This window comes from Mus musculus, chromosome 18, assembly GCF_000001635.26.
Source record: "Mus musculus strain C57BL/6J chromosome 18, GRCm38.p6 C57BL/6J".
NCBI lineage: Eukaryota > Metazoa > Chordata > Mammalia > Rodentia > Muridae > Mus > Mus musculus.
The window spans coordinates 39,539,357-39,559,506 of NC_000084.6; the positions used below are offsets into that span (position 1 = coordinate 39,539,357).

General features: G+C 41.8%; 1 long non-coding RNA gene across 1 annotated transcript; it reads left to right on the top strand.

The window, feature by feature from the left end:
• The first annotated feature begins 12 nt into the window (after positions 1–12).
• Positions 13–16,747, top strand: Gm30909. Its single transcript, XR_386181.2, has 2 exons — positions 13–49; positions 15,803–16,747. It is a non-coding gene; the product is annotated as a predicted gene, 30909 (long non-coding RNA).
• The last annotated feature ends 3,403 nt before the right edge of the window (positions 16,748–20,150 follow it).

Below are 20,150 nucleotides of genomic sequence, written 5' to 3' on the forward strand. Positions count from 1 at the left end.
CTCACTGGAAACCCAGGGGTGGACCTGTCCAGAGCCCATGTTTTTTCTGGTAAGTATTTAATTAAAGCTTCCTTCAAATTTGGCTCAAAATTGAGGGACTGGTTTTGCTCTTGTGAACCCCAGGGTTAACACTGATCCTCCTCCCCAGACCCTCATTATGGCTTCTTAAGGTAGAAATAGATTGCTCATTTTTAAGCTTTTTAATGCTAATGTAAACATTTAAATTCATGAATTCTATTCTCTGCTGCTTTAGTTACATTTTCACCATCTTTATTTTGGAATGGTTCCTAATTTCCTCTATAATGTCTTCCTTATTCCATGTGTTACTTAAAAAAGCACTGCTTAGTTCTAAAATACTTTAGGATCTTCTAGCTATTGTTGGCCATTGAGTTCTAATTTGATTCCATTGTAACAGGGAATATGTTATGAATGGTTTCAATCTTTTGCAATTATATTGAACAGTGTAGGTTATATCCCTGTGTAACATCTCTACCATACACACCTGAAAAGAATATATTTCTGCAATGGTTCATCTTGTCTATAAGTATTGTATAGGTCAAGGTGATTAATTGTGTTTGAATATTCTATATAATGATTTCTTCTATCCATTGCTGTCTGCTTGCCTACATGTTTTGTCAATTACTGAGAGGGAGCTTAGATGATTTCCAACTTTAATTATAAATTTGCTCAATTTTTCTTTACTTCTAGAAGCATTCGATTCCTTCATTTTAAACTTATTTTAAACTTGCTGTGTCCTCTTGGAGAGAAGGCCCTTTAGTCTTTTTGAAATACCTGACCTTCTCCCTGATAGCACACCCTGTTGAATCATCTCTGACATGACTTCAGCCACACTTACTTCCTTAAGTACATGACTTACACAGTAGTTTTTTTTCTAACTGTTGTGCTTTTAACACTATCCTATGAGTAAAGCATATGTTTTGCAGACCAGTTTTACTTATAGCTGCTTTAAAAAAAATCACTGCCTTTTCAATGCCCCACCTATTTGTTTTTTGCGTAATTGTTGAGAAGACTGTGAGTACATCTATTATCTTGTCATTCTTTTTTCCCTGTGTCTTTCTCTCTGTCTTCCTCTAGTTATTCTTTCCTGTTTCCCATTGGCCTAATCAAATATTTTAAAATTATTCATTTAACTCCCCTATTCACTCTTCAGCCTTTCCTCTGGGAACTAGAATGCATAGTTTATTAGTGGCCATCTATTGAGAATTAATATTATACTATCTCATACTAAATACCTAGAAAACTCCTACTCCCACCATGCCTTTGATACTCTTGTTGCAATATAGCATCTACCTGACATAAGAGCCATGCTGACTAATTATTGGAAGCATGGATGACAGGTTAGGGTATGGTATGGTAACCTCAAGCAGGTTAGCACGTTAAAGGTTTGAGCAGAGCAAACCTCAGTCCCTTCATTAAGCTTAGGTTAGAGGCATTTTTATGGTTTTGCTGAGATAAATGATCATTTCCAATTACACACTCACTTGGGATCTCTGGCGTGCAGCTGTAGCCCACTATGAAGGAGGATGAGCTTAGAGGAAGACCTTTGCAAGTTATAGAAAAACAAGCCAGACTGGCTTAAGACGAAAACGCATTGAAAATGGCGTTTTCCACTTCTGTATTTGCCAGGCATTGGCATAGCCTCATACGAGACAGCTATATCAGGGTCCCTTCAGCAAAATCTTGCTGGCATATGCAATAGTGTCTGGGTTTGGTGGCTGATTATGGGATGGATTCCCGGGTGGGGTAGTCTCGGGATGGTTCATCCTTTCGTCTTAGCTCCAAACTTTGTCTCTGTAACTCCTTATGCTCCCAGTCATCTATAAGATGGAACACATGGCCCCCAATGGAGGAGCTAGAGACAGTACCCAAGGAGCTGAAGGGGTCTGCAACCCTATAGGAGGAACAACAATATGAACTAACCAGTACCCCCAGAACTCGTGTCTCTAGCTGCATATGTAGCAGAAGATGGCCTAGTCGGCCATCATTGGGAAGAGAGGCCCCTTGGTATTGCAAACGTTATATGCCCCAGTACCGGGGAACGCCAGGGCCAAGAAGTGGGAGTGTGTGGGTAGGGGAGCAGGGCAGGGGGAGGGTATAGGGAACTTTTGGGATAGCATTTGAAATGTAAATAAAGAAAATATCTAATAAAAAAAATCAAAAACAAAATAAATAAATAATTATATAAAATGGCTATATCAGCTTATAAAAAAAAGAAAATGGCAGTTTCTTAAGTGAGAGAGGTAGGCGATCAAAGGATGCTTCTCTCTGCACTTTCTTTTGCTTTTGTAATTTCTGCTTGTTACTGCTGCTCCCTCTGAGCCCGCTTACACTCCCTACAGGACGGAAGAGGTGTTTTTCCGCAGACTCTCAACTTCCATTATTTTCCCTGTGGGAAAATGGCTAGATTCTGATTGGCTGAGCTTTGGTCACATGCTCTTCCCTGAGTTAATCATGGTGCACCAAGAAGTGTACCGAGATTGGTCAAAACTTAGTCGTAGGTTGCCTTACTGGACAGTGAGGCAAGAGCAGACATCCCCAGAAGAAACTCCTGCAATAGATGTCTTTGCACAGATAAGTCTGAAGAAAGCAAATGGAAAGAACACAGCAGCCCACACTAACTGGCCAGTGAGACTACTCTAATCTCTTTTGAAGTCCTGTTTCCCTGTATCTTCTATGGGACTTTAGCCTAATCATGTCCGTTTGTTTATACTTCTGCTATATACTTCCTCTATGAACAGATCTTTGAGTTGTCTCGTGTCTCTGACCTTGAACTCAATATAAATGCTTCCAGAGAGTGGGATGAAAAAATTAATAAATATTTAATAATGCAAATCTGACATAATGGTGAATATGAGCTAGCTCAAATTACCTATTCCAACATTGAGAGATATTAAATACATACCAGTGTTGGAAAAATGCAACTCAAAAAGGATTGAAGACTGGATTATACCACTTAAATAAAATTTTAGAATATGAACTAAAAATTTAAAAATGTAGGTTAAAATCTAGGATTTTATTGACTGCTATGAAGACACAGTAGAAATGGGATGTGGGAAGGATACATAGGGCTTTAGCTCTATCTGTATGTAACATTTAGTTTCTAAAACCTCTAAAAAATGTAGAGTTGGTGAGATGCTTCAGGTAACACAAACGTGCTTGCTGCTAAACCTTAAAACCTGAGTTTGATCCTGGGGACCAACATGGTAGGAGGAGAGAACTGACTCCTGCAAGCTGGCCCATGCCCACCCTTATACTCATGCGCATGCACAGGCACGCATGTAAACACCCAGTAAATAAATACTGTAAACTTTACAATATGAGGCATACATGTTAATCTATTATTGATAGAGATAAGCATCAAGGTTATGGATATTAAACATCAGCTTTCCTGTATGTTTAAAATATTTCAAAACAACATCAAAAGCTATGACTTTATTATTATTCACCCACCTTAGAACTCCATACAAATATCTCATTTAATCTGCATTAGTTATCTCCTGAATGGCTTATTTTCTTGTCACAGGGGCCTCTGCATAGTGTTGCTTATTCTCTCAAACATAGCCACTGGTAAGTGAGTGATTCAAAAGAAAATGGGAAGCAGGAATTTGCAGTGTCACCTCTGTGACAGTCTGTTGACCAGAAGGAGCTCAGAAGGAGGTCAGCAAGCATAGGGGAAGAGAGTTAGCCTGTAATTTTTGAAGGAAAGGGCATCAAAGTACTTATATACAAATTTTCAAATCATCACACAGAGTGTTTCATTTATTACAATTCATTTTTTTAAGTAGTTTGAGTTTCACAGCACATTTGGCAGGAAAGTACAGCTATATTTTATATATCCTTGGGTCTAGTATCTTCCTTTGTCAACTTCTGTTGCCAGAGTGGTGAATTACATACCTTGAAATGTCATAATTACCCAGAGTCTGCAATTTACTCTAGGATGCACTCTTGGCACATTGTATGTTCTTGAAAGTATGTATAATGATATGTATACCTCTACAGTATCAAGCAGAGCATCTTTACTGCCCTGTTCTAGTCTCTAGAAAGTGATGATCTTTTGGATCTCTCAACAGTTGCTTTTTTTCCAGAATGGGATATGGTTGAAATCTTATGGTATATAATCTTTCAGAGAGGCTTCTCTCACTTAGCGATAGATATTTAAGTTTTGAAAATCTCAGGTTTTATTCTCTGAAATTCACAGATAAGGAGATGAAGAGGCAAGGAGCTTGCTCTACTTCAAATATAGGAAGTGCCCCATCCCAGAAACAGCCCTAGGCAATCTGGTTCTGAGAATCTGTGCTCTTAGCCTCTGTTACACTGCATCTGATTAATCGTGGATTGAAGACAGTACCTGGCTAAGAGTATAGCTAGGTGCAGCTTCTAGGAAACATAAGAAAACCACATTGGAGGGCGATACAGGATGATTCAGCATAGGATACACTGTGTACTCAAGGCTCTCCACCCTAGGTGGGGACTGGCAGGCATCTTGGTGAAGATCAGGAGAAGGAATAGCCAAGCAGAAGGAGCAGTGTAAATGAAGAACCCAGTAAGTCTCAGTCACTGAACATGGGTTAGTAGGAGCTGACTCTAGACTGTAGGAGGAAGTGCAGTAACAGGGTAGGAATGCCGGCCCTGGGTAGATGAAAGTCCAGAGGATTTCTAGGAAGCTCGTGAGCATGAAGAAGAAGGAGGAGGAGGAGGAGGAGAAGAAGAAGGAGGAGGAGGTGGCAGGCAGATCTGAGGGAGAAGTCTGGGTTTCAGGGACTAATGTGGGGACAGTCAAGTCAAAGAAAGGGAAGGAGTATGTGGGCTGAGCAGGGGGACACGTGGAGACGGACAATCACTTATCAGTTTTTGCATTTGACTTCTTGAGTTCTTATCACAGGAATCTTGGGCACACACCCTAGGGCCCATTTTATAGGAAAGGTAGCGAAACTTTCATCCTGCCTTCAGCCTGGTTCCTGCTGGTGAATCCCTTTGCTCTAGAAGGGCAAGATGATGATTGTCAAAGGCTGGCACTTCCAAACTTGCACTTGAGAACTTCCCTGTAGCAGTGACCTAAAAAAAAAAAAAATCTTCCTAGGTGCCAAAAATAGAACAGTGAAATCACTCATTATTAGATGGTTCTTGTCTTCAAAAGTCTACAGATAGATTCCTGGAATGGTGGAGTAGGGAAGAAAATAGCTTCAGCTGTTGTAAAAACACACAAGGTTGTTAGGAGTGGCTCATGTCATCAGGTTTACCCAGATGAGCTCCACCAGAAACTGTGGACCCCAGGGAGAAGCAATGCTTTCCAGACGTCTCATCATCACAATCAGCTTCCAGTGGGGTCCAGCTGGAGCCCAAGCCCCATGAGGAGGTCTAGGATAGGGCTTTGCCTTCAGCTGCTCACAGCTTCTGTGATTGTTTCAATGAAATGTATCCCATAGTTGGGACCTTTAAATTGTTGGTCCCTAGTTGGTGGCTGTTTGGTGAAGCTTAGGAGGTATGTCCTTGCTGGAGGAAGTGAGTTACTAGGGGTGGACTTTGAAGTTTTAAACGATTCACATTAATTCTAGTTCTCTCAGTCTTTCTGTCTCTCAGATTTCTGTGTCTCTGTGTTTCCTACTTATGGATCAAGATTCTAGCTCTCAACTGTTCCTGCTGCCATGACTGGTACTAGCTGCCACATTTTCCCACCATGATGATGAGGGACTCTTATGCTTCTGGAATCACAAACCCTACACCGATGCTTCCTTTTATAGGCTGTTGTGGCAATGGCATTTTATCACAGCAGTGGAAAAGTAACTAAGGTCACCTCTAAGAAAGTAACAGCAGGGCCCAGTAAAACCTTGAGTCATATTCCCAGCATCAAATTACTGTCAGTTTGTCTGTCAATGCCACACAGGAGCCAGCTAAAAAGACTTTGATGAAAGAAAGTTAGAGGGTATATTTGAGATAATGTGACATAAAAAGTGGGCTTTCTGGAGAGCACTAGAATTAACTTTGGCAGACCATTAGAGAGCATTCCAAATGGTGGTCTTCCAGGGCAGCTGAAACTGAGTAGACCCAGTTCATTCGGACTGCCAATTTGGAGAAACTGGCATGGCAGTGATGTTAAGAATGTCTAATACTTGCTGCATATGCACTGTGTATTAGGATAAAATACCCAGAGACCAGAAGAGATGCCTTTATGCATGAGGGAGGTTACTGGAGAAAGACATGCCCAAATGATCAGGTTAGTAATGATCTAGTGCTTCTCATGGGGATAAGAAGTATAAATATAAGGATGAATATAAGGAGAAATGTATGTATTTCACTATGTGTGATAACTTTCTTGAGGAATGTTGAAGAGACCCACTAGATGTCCGTGATATAGAAAGGGATACGGAGGCAAGCAATCACTCACTAACTTGTGCTAGCTTGCCATGACATGGATAAAACTTCAAAATCAAACAGATACATTGAATGAGCAAGGAGGATCTGTGTGGTTTATGTATTTGTAAGTGATTTAATAAGCTGAAAAGCATTATGAATGCTTATTCAATCAGTGAATTGTTCTTAAAAGCAGTAAGATGAAAACCAGGGAGACACCACAGAATGTAAAGGCGATTGTCACGCCTAATGACCTCAATTTGATGGCCAGGACCCAACTATTGAGAGTTGTCTTCTGACCATATATGCCCTGTGGCACATGCATGTGTATTTACCTAGACTTATAGCAAATAAATAAATAGTTGCAAAAATATTAAAATGATATCAAGCTGACATTATCATTAGAAAGTCTAAGTTGCAAGCTCCTGATTTGGATAACAAGGAAAGAATTCACCCTTGTGAGCAGGGACTCAAGGGTTGTCCTTTGATTCTTTCTTCTCCTCTCTGCCCTGTCTTAGCATCTCTTCCCAGATAGTCCTGGCTTCTATGATTCTAGCCTTCAGCCTAAATCTCAGCTCTAATCAGGTTGATTTTCTGCTGAGCAATTTTAATTGCTCATTATCTTCAGAGTCAAATCCAAAACCCTAGGAAAGTTTTGGGGTCACACAATTGTCAGGTCATAGATGATATATACTGATTTCATATGATGGATGATTCAAATATTTAAATAAAATTTAGTAAACTAAAAACTTAGAAACAAAAAAAAGTATTTGAATAAAAATATTTAGGTTCAGAGAGGAGCCCATACTGTTCCTGCAGCGGTCAAGGGTTCAGGTCAGAACATACACATTGTGTGGCTCATAACCCCCTCTAAGTCCAGGGGATATGATGCTGCCTTCCATACTCTGGGGACATCTGCCCTCACCCATACCCACACCCATATACACACAATTAAAAAGATAATAAATCTTTAGCAAGTGAATAAAATTAATTATTTCTGTTTTTTTTTCTTCCAAAGTCTCATTTATTCCAGGCTGGCCTCAAACTCTTTAGATAGCTGAGGATAGTCTTGACTTCTGATCCTCCTAATCTTGCCTCCCGAGTGTTGAGTGCTGGGATCACAAGTGGTATCCTTGGTACTCCGTTTGAAGAGTGCTAGGAAGTGAACCAAGGACTTCATGCATGCTAGGCAAACAAGCACCTACCCACCTAGCTATATCTCCAGCCCCCTAAATTAAGGCAGCCCTTAATCTCTTACATTTGAGGTACACATCATAGTTTAGAAGGTACATTTACACACATGTCACTAATGGTAACCATGAAAGGCAATGAAGCAGGTATGATCATTTTAGAAAATAAACTTGTAGTTCTAGAATGTTTACATTAAACATTACTGTAAGAGTTCCAAGCACTCTATTCCTAGTCTCCCCTGTTACAATATCATTATCATATATCAATATTATTAATAAATACAAACAATATTGATATAATATCAATAGTTACATTAATATGGTACATTTGACATATTAATAATTCAACATGCACAACTAACATTGGCAGAAGTTCATACATTTTTCTTGTTTCTTTACCTAGTGTTCCTTCTCCATTCCAGAAGTAGATCTTGAAAGTCATATTGCATTTAGTTGTCATGTCTACTTGGACATCGCTTGGCTGTGACAGTTTTCAGACATCTTCTTCTTTCACAATTTTGAGAGTTGGCGAGGTCTTTTGTAGACCATCCCTCAGGACTTGACTACTGCTTTCCTCGTGTTCATAATTAGGTCATATATTTTAGGCAGACGACAGAGAGGGTTCTTTTACCACACAGCTGCCATCAGTACTTCCAACATGGATCTTCACTGGTGATATTAGTGAAGATCATTGGTTGACTTACCTATAGCTACCATGACCTATTTGTCTTTGAAAGTCCCTAGGTATAGCCATTCTTAGAAGTGTGGATTTATCTCTTTGATAGCATGAACTATTTACAGTTCTGCATGGGAGCATTGTCTTTCTTCACTTGTTTACTATCTCATTATTTAGATATGCATGGGTTGTGAAAGATATTTCATAGCTTGGAATATTTTATACTACTTTATTGAAACTATTAGAATTTTGGTCATAGGAAAATATTAACTTTGATTTTGGTGTGTCTTTAGCAGATTCATCTTGCATATCATTATCTCAATCCTAGGATGACCTGTTTCTCCTGAGAGCCCTGGCCTTTTTATTGGAGAATTTTCTTTAGAAACCAAGACCTAGGAGCTAAGACGACGTCGTAATGGTTAAGAATGCTTCCTGCTCTTGAGGATGCGATTTGTAGCACCCACAAGGTCACTAAACAACCACCTGTAAGTTCAGTCCTGAGGCATCCACTGCCCTCTTCTGGCCCCCACAGATTCCTGTGCATATGTGGTGGACATACATACACACATACATGAAAAGGAAATGAGTACTAAAAAAAGAGAAACCAAGGTTTATGCACTAATGTGGTTTCTCATTCCAGAATATGAAGCCTATATCCTCTCAGTTGGAAATAGAATCTTTCCATTTTACACTTGAGAATGTCAAGATTCCAAGAGCTTTTAGTCATTTTGGAAAGATATCAAAAATTTCCAAGAATCTCACTACCTTTGAACAGTCCTCCCTCAACTTTCTGTATCAAGAAGTAGTTCTGGGTTCCATCCTATGTACAGTCCTCTGTGCTGCCCCACTCTTCTCCCAGCAGAGTCAGTGCCTTCCCCCCACCCCCTCGTGCCCGCACTGTACTTCCTTAATGACACCATAAAACACACATTACAGCTGGGCAGGCTTGAGGACTCTTCTGCTTTGTGCCAGCCACCTAGCACACCTCCCAGGCACTCAACAAATGTTTGCTGACCCATTTGCACATGTGCAGATGTCAGTCTTGGAATGTGATGAGTAAGGGGATACATGTAGCATCCCTCACCTCTTCCTATGTCTACCATGCCTCTTCCCGTTTAGAGTTCTGGGAGACAGAACCACTGTCTCATCAAAGTCATCTAGGCAAGAGTCAAAACATGACTGCGCTTTACTGTTAGCTGGGGTCTTGTGAGTATATAGAACTCTTCCTACAACCTCCACTCTAGAAGTCTGAGCTCAGGGTGTCTGGGTTGGGGCTGAAGCTCTGTATTTAACAGCTTTTCTCTGTGAGTAAAGAGTCAATGATGCTGAGGTAGCATTCTGCAATTACATACTGATAATTTCTATACAAAAAAGTCTTGACAATTTAATCTGGAGTGGCTGAACTATTAAAAAAGTTCTACTAGAACTCCAGTCTCATTCCATCATGTGCGTTTAAGACAAACATACATAAACTTAACCGTGGAGAGAGAGCAGTGCAGAAGAACCTCTTTTATAACCCCACGCACTCTTTCCAAGGGTAAACTGGGCCAAACCAAGCTTAAAAGCGACACTTTAGAGTTGGATAACTAGGCTTTCTGTCTGCTTTCTGTGCTCAGGGTTTATTTGAAGCTCCCTCATACTGTGTTGAGGTTCTGAGAAATCCCAGGGAACAAAGAACTCAGTTAACAGGGCCTGGGCTGTCAGTCATTGCACCTGTTCCAGATTGGCTTAGCAGGGAGGCCTGGTTCATCTTCTGCTGCCAAAGGTTGTCCCACAGGAAGCCTGTTTTCTAGTAACAATCTTTTTAGAAGTACATCTGTGGAAGAAATTCCCCCTGCCTCTTTCCTCCCTCTGTGGCTCCCTCCATCCATCTATTCCTCTTTCCTTCCCTACTCCCCTCTTCCTTCTTTCCCTTTTTTCCTCTTCCCTTCCTCTGTCCTTTCCTTTCTCCCTCCCTTCCTCTCTCAATCCCTATCCCTCCATCCTTCTCTTACTTCCTATACTCAGAAAACTCACTTTTTAAACTAAGTCTCCTGGTTAAATAGCATTAAACCTGACTCTTAGAACTGTAATTGTTTTTGAGAGAGTTTCACTATGAAAGCCAGGCTGGCCTTGAACTCACAGAGATGCCTGCTTTTGCTACCTGAGTGCTGAGATTAAAAGCATCAGACAGCCTGGTAAAAATGAATTATAATTGAAGGAATTCAAGTAGAGTTTTACAAGTAAAACCCCGAAAACAGTAAAGGAAATGTTGATAAGATGGGATCTTTCGAGTTTAAGGCTTAGAGGAGAGCAAACTCATTACCGGTGTGAATCCATTGCATCTGCTTGTTTCTGACTCCTCTTTCTCCTCCGCCTCCGCCTCCGCCTCCGCCTCCGCCTCCGCCTCCGCCTCCCCCTCCCCCTCCCCCTCCCCCCCTCCCCCTCCCTCTCCCCCTCCCCCTCCCCCTCTCCTCCTCCTCCTCCTCTTCCTCTTCCTCTTCCTCTTCTCCCCTCCTCTTCTGCTTCCTCCTTCTTCTATCTTTTCCCCTCCCCTTCCCCTTCATCTTCCTCTCCTCCTTCTCCTCCCCTCCGCCTACATTAGCTTATTTAGTTCTTTATTCTCCTAAACAGGATGGAGTTTTCCCCTCAAAAGAAAAGTAAATAAACATGTTGGCTCCACCTCAAATGATCAACTTTATAAAGTATTTATTTCTGTGATGATGATGCTGGCAGTGACAATGACAATAAAAAGTCAAATACAAGCTTTACAGTTACATTGCACACACTGTCTGCTTTGTTGTCAGTGTAAGAGGAGCCAGGATCATTTGAGAAGAGGGAACTTCCCTTGAGAAAATGCCTCCATCAGATTGGCCTGTAGTCAATTTTCTTGATTAACAGTAAATATGGTCGGGGCCATTCTTTTGTAGGTGGTGCCACTCTTGGGCAGGTAGGTGGTCCTGGGTTGTAGAAGAAAGCAGAATGAGTAAGCCATGAAGAGCAAGTCAGTAAGCAGGAAACCTTAACGATCTCTGCTTTAGTTCCTGCCTGTAGGTTCCTGCTTTGAGTTCTTGCCCTGACTTTCCTTTATAATGAGCTATATGCTATAGGGTGAAATAAACCTTTTCTCCCCAAGTTAGTTTATGGCCATTTATCTATCACAGCTTATCTAAGTATCACATGAACTCTATGAAGCTGGGAGATAGCATTGTTGTGCTGATTCTCAGAGGGCTTAACTAACTTGCCCACAGTCAAGGTGCTAATGAGTAGAAGTCCGGTTGGATGCTGAGGTAGAGCAGTTGTGCTTTTAACTATTTACTCTGTAGTATCCCTAACTGTTACTAAATATGCTTTGATGGTGATGATAGTGATGAGGCGCTTTCTGTGGAAAAGGACAAACGCAAAATACTCAAAAGTTCTCTCCAATTTTCATGCTATATTAATGAGCTGAAGATGTCTTCAGGTTTAGTGACGCCTACTTGGTAAGAATGGGTCCTCCCCCCACGTTTTTTTCTTACTTTCTAGGATAACTTTAGAGCAATGCTGGCAAGGATTTGTTAATTTAGGGAAAATATGCTGTTCTTTGCAAAACAAGTATTTTAAGTCATCATAACTCTGGCTCCAAGTCCCTTTAAGGGCACAAATTTCCATTCTGTGAAACAGCTTTTCTTTCAAATTTTTAGGTTTCAAAATATGCTAGAAGGACCCAAATAGCTCAGAAGCCCATAAACATGTCATGACCTTCTGTGGACCCTGCTGACCCACTGGAGAGTCAGGAAAGTGGTTGTACCTCAGGCCCCTGTGCATTGCTCTTCCCTCCTGCCTGTGTATGTTCTTAAGGAATGAACGTTTTGGAGAATCTGCTAGTGTGGTCTCTTTGCAGAAACATGCAGTTCTGTGCTTGATTTTTGATGCTTCTGGAATGAAAACTATTTCCATCATTCATTTAGGTTTTTCACATGAAGTATGTCTCTGAATTGTATATTCAAGAATGGAGTGGGCAGAAAGCAGTGTTGTCATGATCTATCCCACCAATCCTTCTTTGCTAAAGAGAGTACGCTCCTTACCAACAGTGAACTGTCCTCTCCACTGTCTGATTAGGGGACTATTTTGATAATGTGCCATTTTCTACTTCACATCAAAGTGTTATTCCTTGTCACCAAATGTTTAGGGCATACTTCTTGTACTGGTTAGTTTTGTGACAAGTTGACACAAGCTAGGGTTGTAAGAAGAGGGAACATTAACTAAGGAATTGCCTCCATTAGATTGGCCTGTAGTTAAGTCTAGCACACATTTTCTTGATTATTTATTAATGTGGGAAATGTAGGTCCATATCTCCTAATAGCCCACTATGGCCAGTATCTACTCTTAGCAGGTTGTTCTAGGTTATTCAGAAATTCTCTGACATAGCTTCCATCTCCATCTGAGCTAGTTGATTTTACTCTTTTATTCCATTAGTTATTGTCTTTGTTAGGGTTTCCATTGCTGAAAAGAGACATCATGACCAAGGCAACTCTTATAAAGGATAACATTTAATTGTTTAGAAGTCCAGTCCATTATCATCATGGTGAAAAGTATGCTAGCATCTGGGCAGGCATGGTGCCAGAGGAACTGTGTGTTCTACACCTTGTTATGAAGGCAAACAGGGGAAGTCTGGATTCCAGGCAGCTAGAAGGAGGGCCTCAAAGCCCATACCCAAAGTGACACACTTTATCCAACAAGGCCACACCTACTTCAACAGGTCCATACTTCCTAATAGTGTCACTTTCCATGGGCCAAGCATATTCAAACCACCACAGTTATATAAATACATTTATCACCCCTCAAAACTAAAACTGCATGCTATTTATAACAAGGGTCTACATAACAGAATATAAAAGTAATGTGTTCAAGAAACTAATTGATCAAGAATCCAAGATGGTTCATCGGTCACTGACACCATTAGATTACCCCATATCTTGTCTTCTGAGCACTTGCTAGCAAATATAACTAAGCACAAAGTAAACATGGATAAACACATCTCATCTCTGTCTTCAGAGGGCTTAACTCCCCTCTACAGGCTCAAAGTTCAAAACCAAAGACCTTTTTTTTCCATCTTAGGGAATGAAAAGTGGTTTGAATTGGTTGTTAAAAATAATTGCAGTTTGTATACAGAGATGGTAGTGGCAAAACACTTATTTGCTCATCCCCTTGGTGATTCTCACACTCGCCCACTACCTAAGACAGGTCAGGGGTTCTATAAGCTCCACCAACAGGAGCACCGACAGTTGCAGGTAACCCGGAAGCATAGCAAGCCATTCACATATTACCGTGTCAGAAGCCTATTCAAGGGCCTGACATTTAAGTAGGTCTCAGGAAGAGAAACAGGTTGCTGCTGAGCCAAGGAGATTGGCTCCGTGTACAAGGGTGAACAGTAGGAGGAGAGGCAGGAGGAGGCTGCCGAAGTGGAAGCTGGGTCACCTGATAAGATAAAGCAGAGAGGGTGTTGGAATTTGTGTCTGAGTGGAACATTGCCCCCTAGGAGGAAGTTTGCAGAAGGAAGCTTGCATTTATTTATTTATTTATTTATTTATTTATTTATTTATTTATATTCGGTTTGTGTAAATGCTGGCTGGGCTGTTTTGGGTCTGTTTTGTTTTCTCTTGGACAAACTTTCTCCTACATTATCCTGCAATCTCACTGCATTGGTTTTTTAAGTTCTCGACTGTAACCTTTCCAAGCAGGTCAGAAGTCCTGTAGCAGGAAGGAAAACTTACACAGTCCAGGAACTTTGTACCTCAGATCAGAGAGAAAACTCAGAATAGAACTGCCAAGCTGGCAGAGTTCCTGGTGCTGAAATCAGTGTGAATTTGTCAAACTCAAAAAAAAAAAAAAAAAAAAAAAAAAAAAAAAAGAAGAAGAAGAAGAAGAAGAAGAAAGAAATTATGTAACTTGGCTTTGAGAAACACTTTTATCCTTTTTGGGTGTTGGGCCTCCCTTCTCTGCCTAGTGCAAGGAAATGTCACCATTTAAAGTCAATCCAGAGGAGGACTCACTCCTCAGGCCTACTTCTTATTGATCCAGGTTCTCATGGCAAGCGCAGCTATGGTGATAAAGTGCCTCCAGTTGCTGCCACCAGCTGGTAGTGGGAGAAACCTCTGTGTCTTTGGTCTCAGTGTGTACTGTGTACGTCATTTTATAGTTGCTAGTAGACTCGAATAGGATGATGACATTAGCTTTAGTGATGTATTTTATATAAATCAAATGTATCCACGACATTACCCTTTCAAGACGAAGTCCACGCTTTCTTTTCATGCTGTCTTTGAAAGCTGTTCTTTAGTATGCATTATCCACTTATCCACATATCCACTATGTGAGAGCTACATGATAAAATAGTAGCTATTTTAGTGAACAGCTTGGGTCTACCTTAATTAAGGTTTCTAGGGTAGCTAGAGAGATGAGATTGGAAATATTATTTTTTCTTTGGGTGGCAAAGCCCTGCCCTGCTCTCCTATATATAAATTTGCCCAGGGTCAGGGTGAGACTAGAAAAAGGATATGTTCAGGCTGGTATTTCCAAAGCATGCCCATGGGGCGGCAGCAACCCTGTGTTCTCCAAAGTGGGAACATTGTAGTTGTCAGAGCCTGATAATACCATCATGTATTTCCTATGGATGCTGTCATGGAAGCATGTGTCATCAAAGAGGGAAAAAGAAATCTCCACTTAATGCAGTTTTAGCTTTCTTTTGAGAAGTATTTAAAAGGACTAATCACAGAGTTCTGGGATATGAGAAGACATTCAAGGGAGATCAAAGAGTCCAGAAAGTTGCAATTGACAGAGACTTTGAAGGAAAATGTATATGCTTGAAGCCTGAGACCCCCAAGATTTAAGGAACTTTCTCAACCATAGAACTGGATAGTGGCAGTCTGGGTTCACAAAATGTTGTCCTCCCAAATCTTAACCCTAAATCTGATGCTTCAGGCCAAGATAACAAGGCTAAAAAACAAAAGGAATGACATAGCCTTGGAAGACCAGATGCCCAACTTTAGGGCTGAATCTCTCTAATTAGAGTAGAGGCCTGTACATCATCCCGATGGGACTCCATCTTCCTAATGTCATCTAGCCAACAAGCAAGTAACTGGCTGACAGGGTTTTGTTTGAGGGGCTAAGGGTACAGATGGATGTAGACTTCGTTCCTCACATATGCTTGCTTATTCTGTCCAGCACGCTAGGCCAATTACTTTGTGCTACATTATGGAGAAGAGAGACAGACAGAGAGGAGGACTGGGAAGCTATTTGGAGAGTATGAAAGCATCTGGGCTCACACGTTGGTACACGGGACCAGATAGAACTGACTTGTGAAGACAGGGGCTCGGTTGCTACAGATGGGTGCTCCTTGCACCACCTCCATTTTGCTTGATTTGCCTTCTCCAAGAGTTCCCTTCGATCTTAAGAGCTGACCCTAGGGTTTCCTTGACTCTGCCTCTCAGACCCATGGGTAAAAAGGTTTCTGGTTTGGAGTGAATTTTACGGCAGGGGTAGGGTCTGGGTGGGTAATAAGCAGGTGATTTAATTACCAGTCCCTGAACTGATTTATTTTCAACAGCAACAACAAAATCGCAAGAGCCAGTGACAGAGCTCAAGTGACTGCTCTTCCATGTGAGAGATGGAGAGGAGAGAAGAAAATGCTCTACTTTCACATCATGGCTCCCAGCCAGCCAGCGACGCAGGGATCTGTGAAGCCCAAGGCCTCCCTGGCTATTATTTCTCTTTGTTATTATTTCTGAAACAAGACCTGGGCAGAATCAATTCAGGCGCAGAAAGACTATTACTTTAATTTTCGACAAGAAATTGTCAGGATGCCCGAGTTAGAAGAGACGACAGGCAGCCATCATCTAGGCTGAAGTGAAATGAATGCATTTAATGAAGCAAAGGACATCTGTATTAGCAAACTCCACTCATGAGACAAAATACGTCTTTTGGCACAAACTCTTTAGAGTTTAAAAAAACAAAAACAAAGACCAGGAACGCAAATGATGACATAATGCCCTTGAAAACAAGCTCTCTCCGAAGCCTTAGGAAGTCAACCAGATAGATCAGAGAGAATTAATTTTATTCAATACAAATGGATTTTTGAAAGCTCTTAATTAGACTTTGTCCTAAAATAAGTGATTTTTCATAAAAAATTAATTTACATTCTTCCCTCCTTAAGTAACTGACATACAATTTTGTTCCCCCAAAATGGAGAAGCCAGGCTGCCCAGCAATGGTGAAGGGCTATTTTATGAGTGTGTTTTCCACTGGCCACACACATCCCCTCTCTACCAAATATGAGAAGAACAGCACAAGAATCCAAGCAAGCTGGTGATAGCATTTATGTGAGTGAAGACCCCTAGCTAATATTCACGGTATTCATGGTCTGGAGGGATATGACGTCACTGTAGAGCTCTCCGTCTCTGTGGCCAGTGCATACTGGATATGGCATCTGCAAGGGCCCAGGTCATCCTTGTGATTATTTTACCCTGAGAGATAAAATAAACCTATTTTTGTCACCTTGTTTGTTTTGACACATTGCTAACCTCACACCATTCTAAACATGCCATTTATGGTATATCCCTTTGGCCAGTGTATCATCCCTTTTTCTGGGACCTAGTCTGAACTTATGTTCTGCCCTCCAAGTCATAATTGACTTTCTTTATGTCTCCTTCTCTTCTGATGTCGCTGGCTGATGATAAGATGGTTCTTTCCACGGCCTTCCATAACTAGGAGTGTCTTAGCATCTGTAGTTCAATGGCCCTGTTCTACATACGAGAGCACTGGATCCAAAATTGTTTAGTTCAATAATCATTCAATGAGAAGGTGTGTTGGCACCTGTGGCAGCACATGTAATTAAGAAGTAATTCTTACTATGATTGTTCTCTGGGATTGTACTTGCACAACAGTAATTGGGATATTTTAAGGGTAAATACAGATAAGTGTTTATGGCATTATGGTGCCCAGAGAAGGTCATGGCTCAGGAGAGCATTTCTTGGAGATGATATCAGACCGGGAGTGGTAAAGGAAGTAACAACATAAATACTGCAAGAATCCCAGAGTGGTGGCATATGCCCTTAATCCCAGACACAGGTAGATTTCTGTGATTATAGGCTAGCCTGGTCTATGCAGTGAGTTCCAGGAAAGCCAGAGCTACATAATGAAACCTTGTATAAAACCAAACAGACAGACAGACAGACAGATAAATAAAATAGTGCATGAGCAAAAGCAAGGGCTGTATTAGGGAAAAGCATGAGGAAAGACCTAATGAGTGGACTCACCCTGATGAATGCATGAGTGGGAGCTCTATCTTGCTTGGGAACTCTTGAGTTGGTAGGGTGAATGCAAAGCCAGGGAGAGGGAGTTGCAAAAGCACACAGAGGGCCTTGTGTGCCACTTAGGGCCTTGCATTTGATCCTTCAGGCTATGGGGGTGGCAGGCTGTGGGAAAGGCAGCAGGCTGTAGTGATGGGCTCCTCATATGAGCGGTGGCTTGATTTACATTTTAGCTAGAGAGCTTTGGGAGCTCTGTGGAGAACAGATCTGTGAATAGAGCCCAGGAGAACAGTAGTCTGTTCCTTTTGCTCCCAAAGGTCTGCAGTTTCATACGGCGATGCCTCCATGACACAGCTAGAAGTAGATGCATTAGTGACCCTAAGTAATTCCTTGGCTTCCTAGGTGTCTGCTCTTTGTGTCAGGTGGCCACTCACCCTTTATCTAATGGTAACAATATCTTCCTTCCTTTTGGGGAGCCATTCCTAGTCTTCCTTTAATGTGAGCATTCAGGGGAAGTCACTTCCTTCTGCAGACTTCACGGGCTTGTAACTGCCTTAGACCTTGCTAATTTATGCCTTCTATCCTTTCCAGGGTAGTCACTGTTCAGGGGTGGGCATGTGACTCGGTCAGGTTGGTGAGGCCTAGTTCTGCCCTAGATTTTTCTGTTATGTGAATACCTTTTTTTTTTTGGCTCATATCAGTTTTACCAGCTATATCTTTATGGAAGTGTCCTCACAAATATATCAAGAGATAATTCTGAATTTTCCTATGCCACAGGTAGAGGAAATCCCAAGTGCCAAGGCAGCTGTGCTGGCTACAAGGTTATGGGAGTTATAGTTCATGGATGACTGCTTTGATTAGCCTTCAAGCTCCACCCTGACCTTCAGATCCAATGGACTATGGCAACATAAACTCATTAGAAGATTAGCTATGCATAGAAGATTAGCTTTCTCATTCGATTACAAAATATATAAGCCTTAGGTTTAAACGACGTCAAAGGTTCATTCTGCGTCCAAGAACCTGTCTCTCTGGTTGTCTGAGTCCCAGACTAGTCAGAGAGAGCCACTCAATAATTGCCAATGCACTGATGAGATGATCAAATGGGTCCTTTCTCAGGTCTCTCTTCTGCTAGAGTTTGTGACCCTAAGAAACACAGCTGTTATCCAAGAGAAAACAGGGTCGTAAGAATTGAATCTTCCTGCTTAGATCACATGAGGCTATGCATGCCTATGCCGAACAAGGGAGTTTGATAGTATAAAGACTGCGGGGCAGACTAGTCCCAGGCCAGGTATTTAGGACCACAACAGAGGCCATCTTCTTTTCCACTTGCCAACTGCCATGAGTTTACTGGAAACGTTTCGCAAACTCACTAAGGCAAGAAGTAAAATAAAATAATTTTAAAAATAGATGTTAGCAGTTTCACTGTTGATTTTCAGGCTTCTCGTCCATGCAAATGCATGCATTCATATAGACCTACAAGATATAAACACACAGAGATCCCAGGGCAGTGGATCCCATCTCCCTTGCTTTTTCTCCCTGGCTTTTTCCACTGCACAGAGTATCTTGGGCACTCCCCGATATGCATATCTTTCTTAAGTAGGCTGGAATAACCTCCAAACAGTTCCAAGATGCCCTTATCTGACTCCCACGTTTCTAAATGCATGCCAGCCGCCTGAGAGCAGTATTCTGTTGGCCACTGTTCCAGAGAACATCTGCCGGCTGCCTCTTTCTCCTCCTTTGGCAGCAGCCAAGTGATCCATTGACCCGAGGAAAAGTACCGAGCCAAGGTCATGGACAAACCCCAGGGATGGGAGGATGAGGAAGTGCTTCTCACTTGTAGACAACACTCACTGCAATACTGCTTGTTTAGCTGTTCAAACAGCATCTGGTCTCACTAGCTACTCCTTGCTTTGAAGTGCTCTGTGGCTGCCCACTGATTTCAGAACAAAGACCCAAGTCTTTTTCTATGGCTTTCCTGGGTTGTTTTTCCCCCACCCCCAGGACATCCCTGATGCCTCCTGCCTTCCTAGATGACTTTTTAAGTCGTCCTACAGGTTTATATTTCTTTAAGGATCGATGCCCTCTGATTGTCCGTATGGGCAAGCCTGTGTTTATTCCTGGTGCTGTGCTTCATACTGATAACTCAGTGTAAATTACAAACCCTGAGTGGTTGCTCACTATGTCTTATCTTTACCACTAGACCGAACGAAAGCTCGATCTGTGAGAGTAGGAACAGGTCTGGGTCATTCATTGGGGGAGTACTGTATTGGCTGATAAATGACAGAGGGAACGTTGCCTTTATTGTCACTTGGGAAGCTCCTCATCTTTTTGTCTGCTACCAGCTCGGGACTTTGTCTCCAGTCCTCTCTGACACCCCTGTTGAGCAAAATCTTAGGAAAGGTCCCCCACTCTTCCTTGTCTTGCTTTTATTTCTCTGCCAGAGTCAGAAGGTGGGGGAAAAGAGGAGTCAGGATCACAGGTTTCTAAAAGATACAGCTGTGAATCCCTGGGGCAGATGCAGAGAGAAGGCAATGTCTTCTGGGGTAAGAGCAAGCTTCATGCTCCCGCGATGAACCTGGGCCTTGCACACAGAGTGAACGTGGCTTAGCTTCTCTCCTCTTGCCTGGCAAGGCGCAGTCTGTGCAAC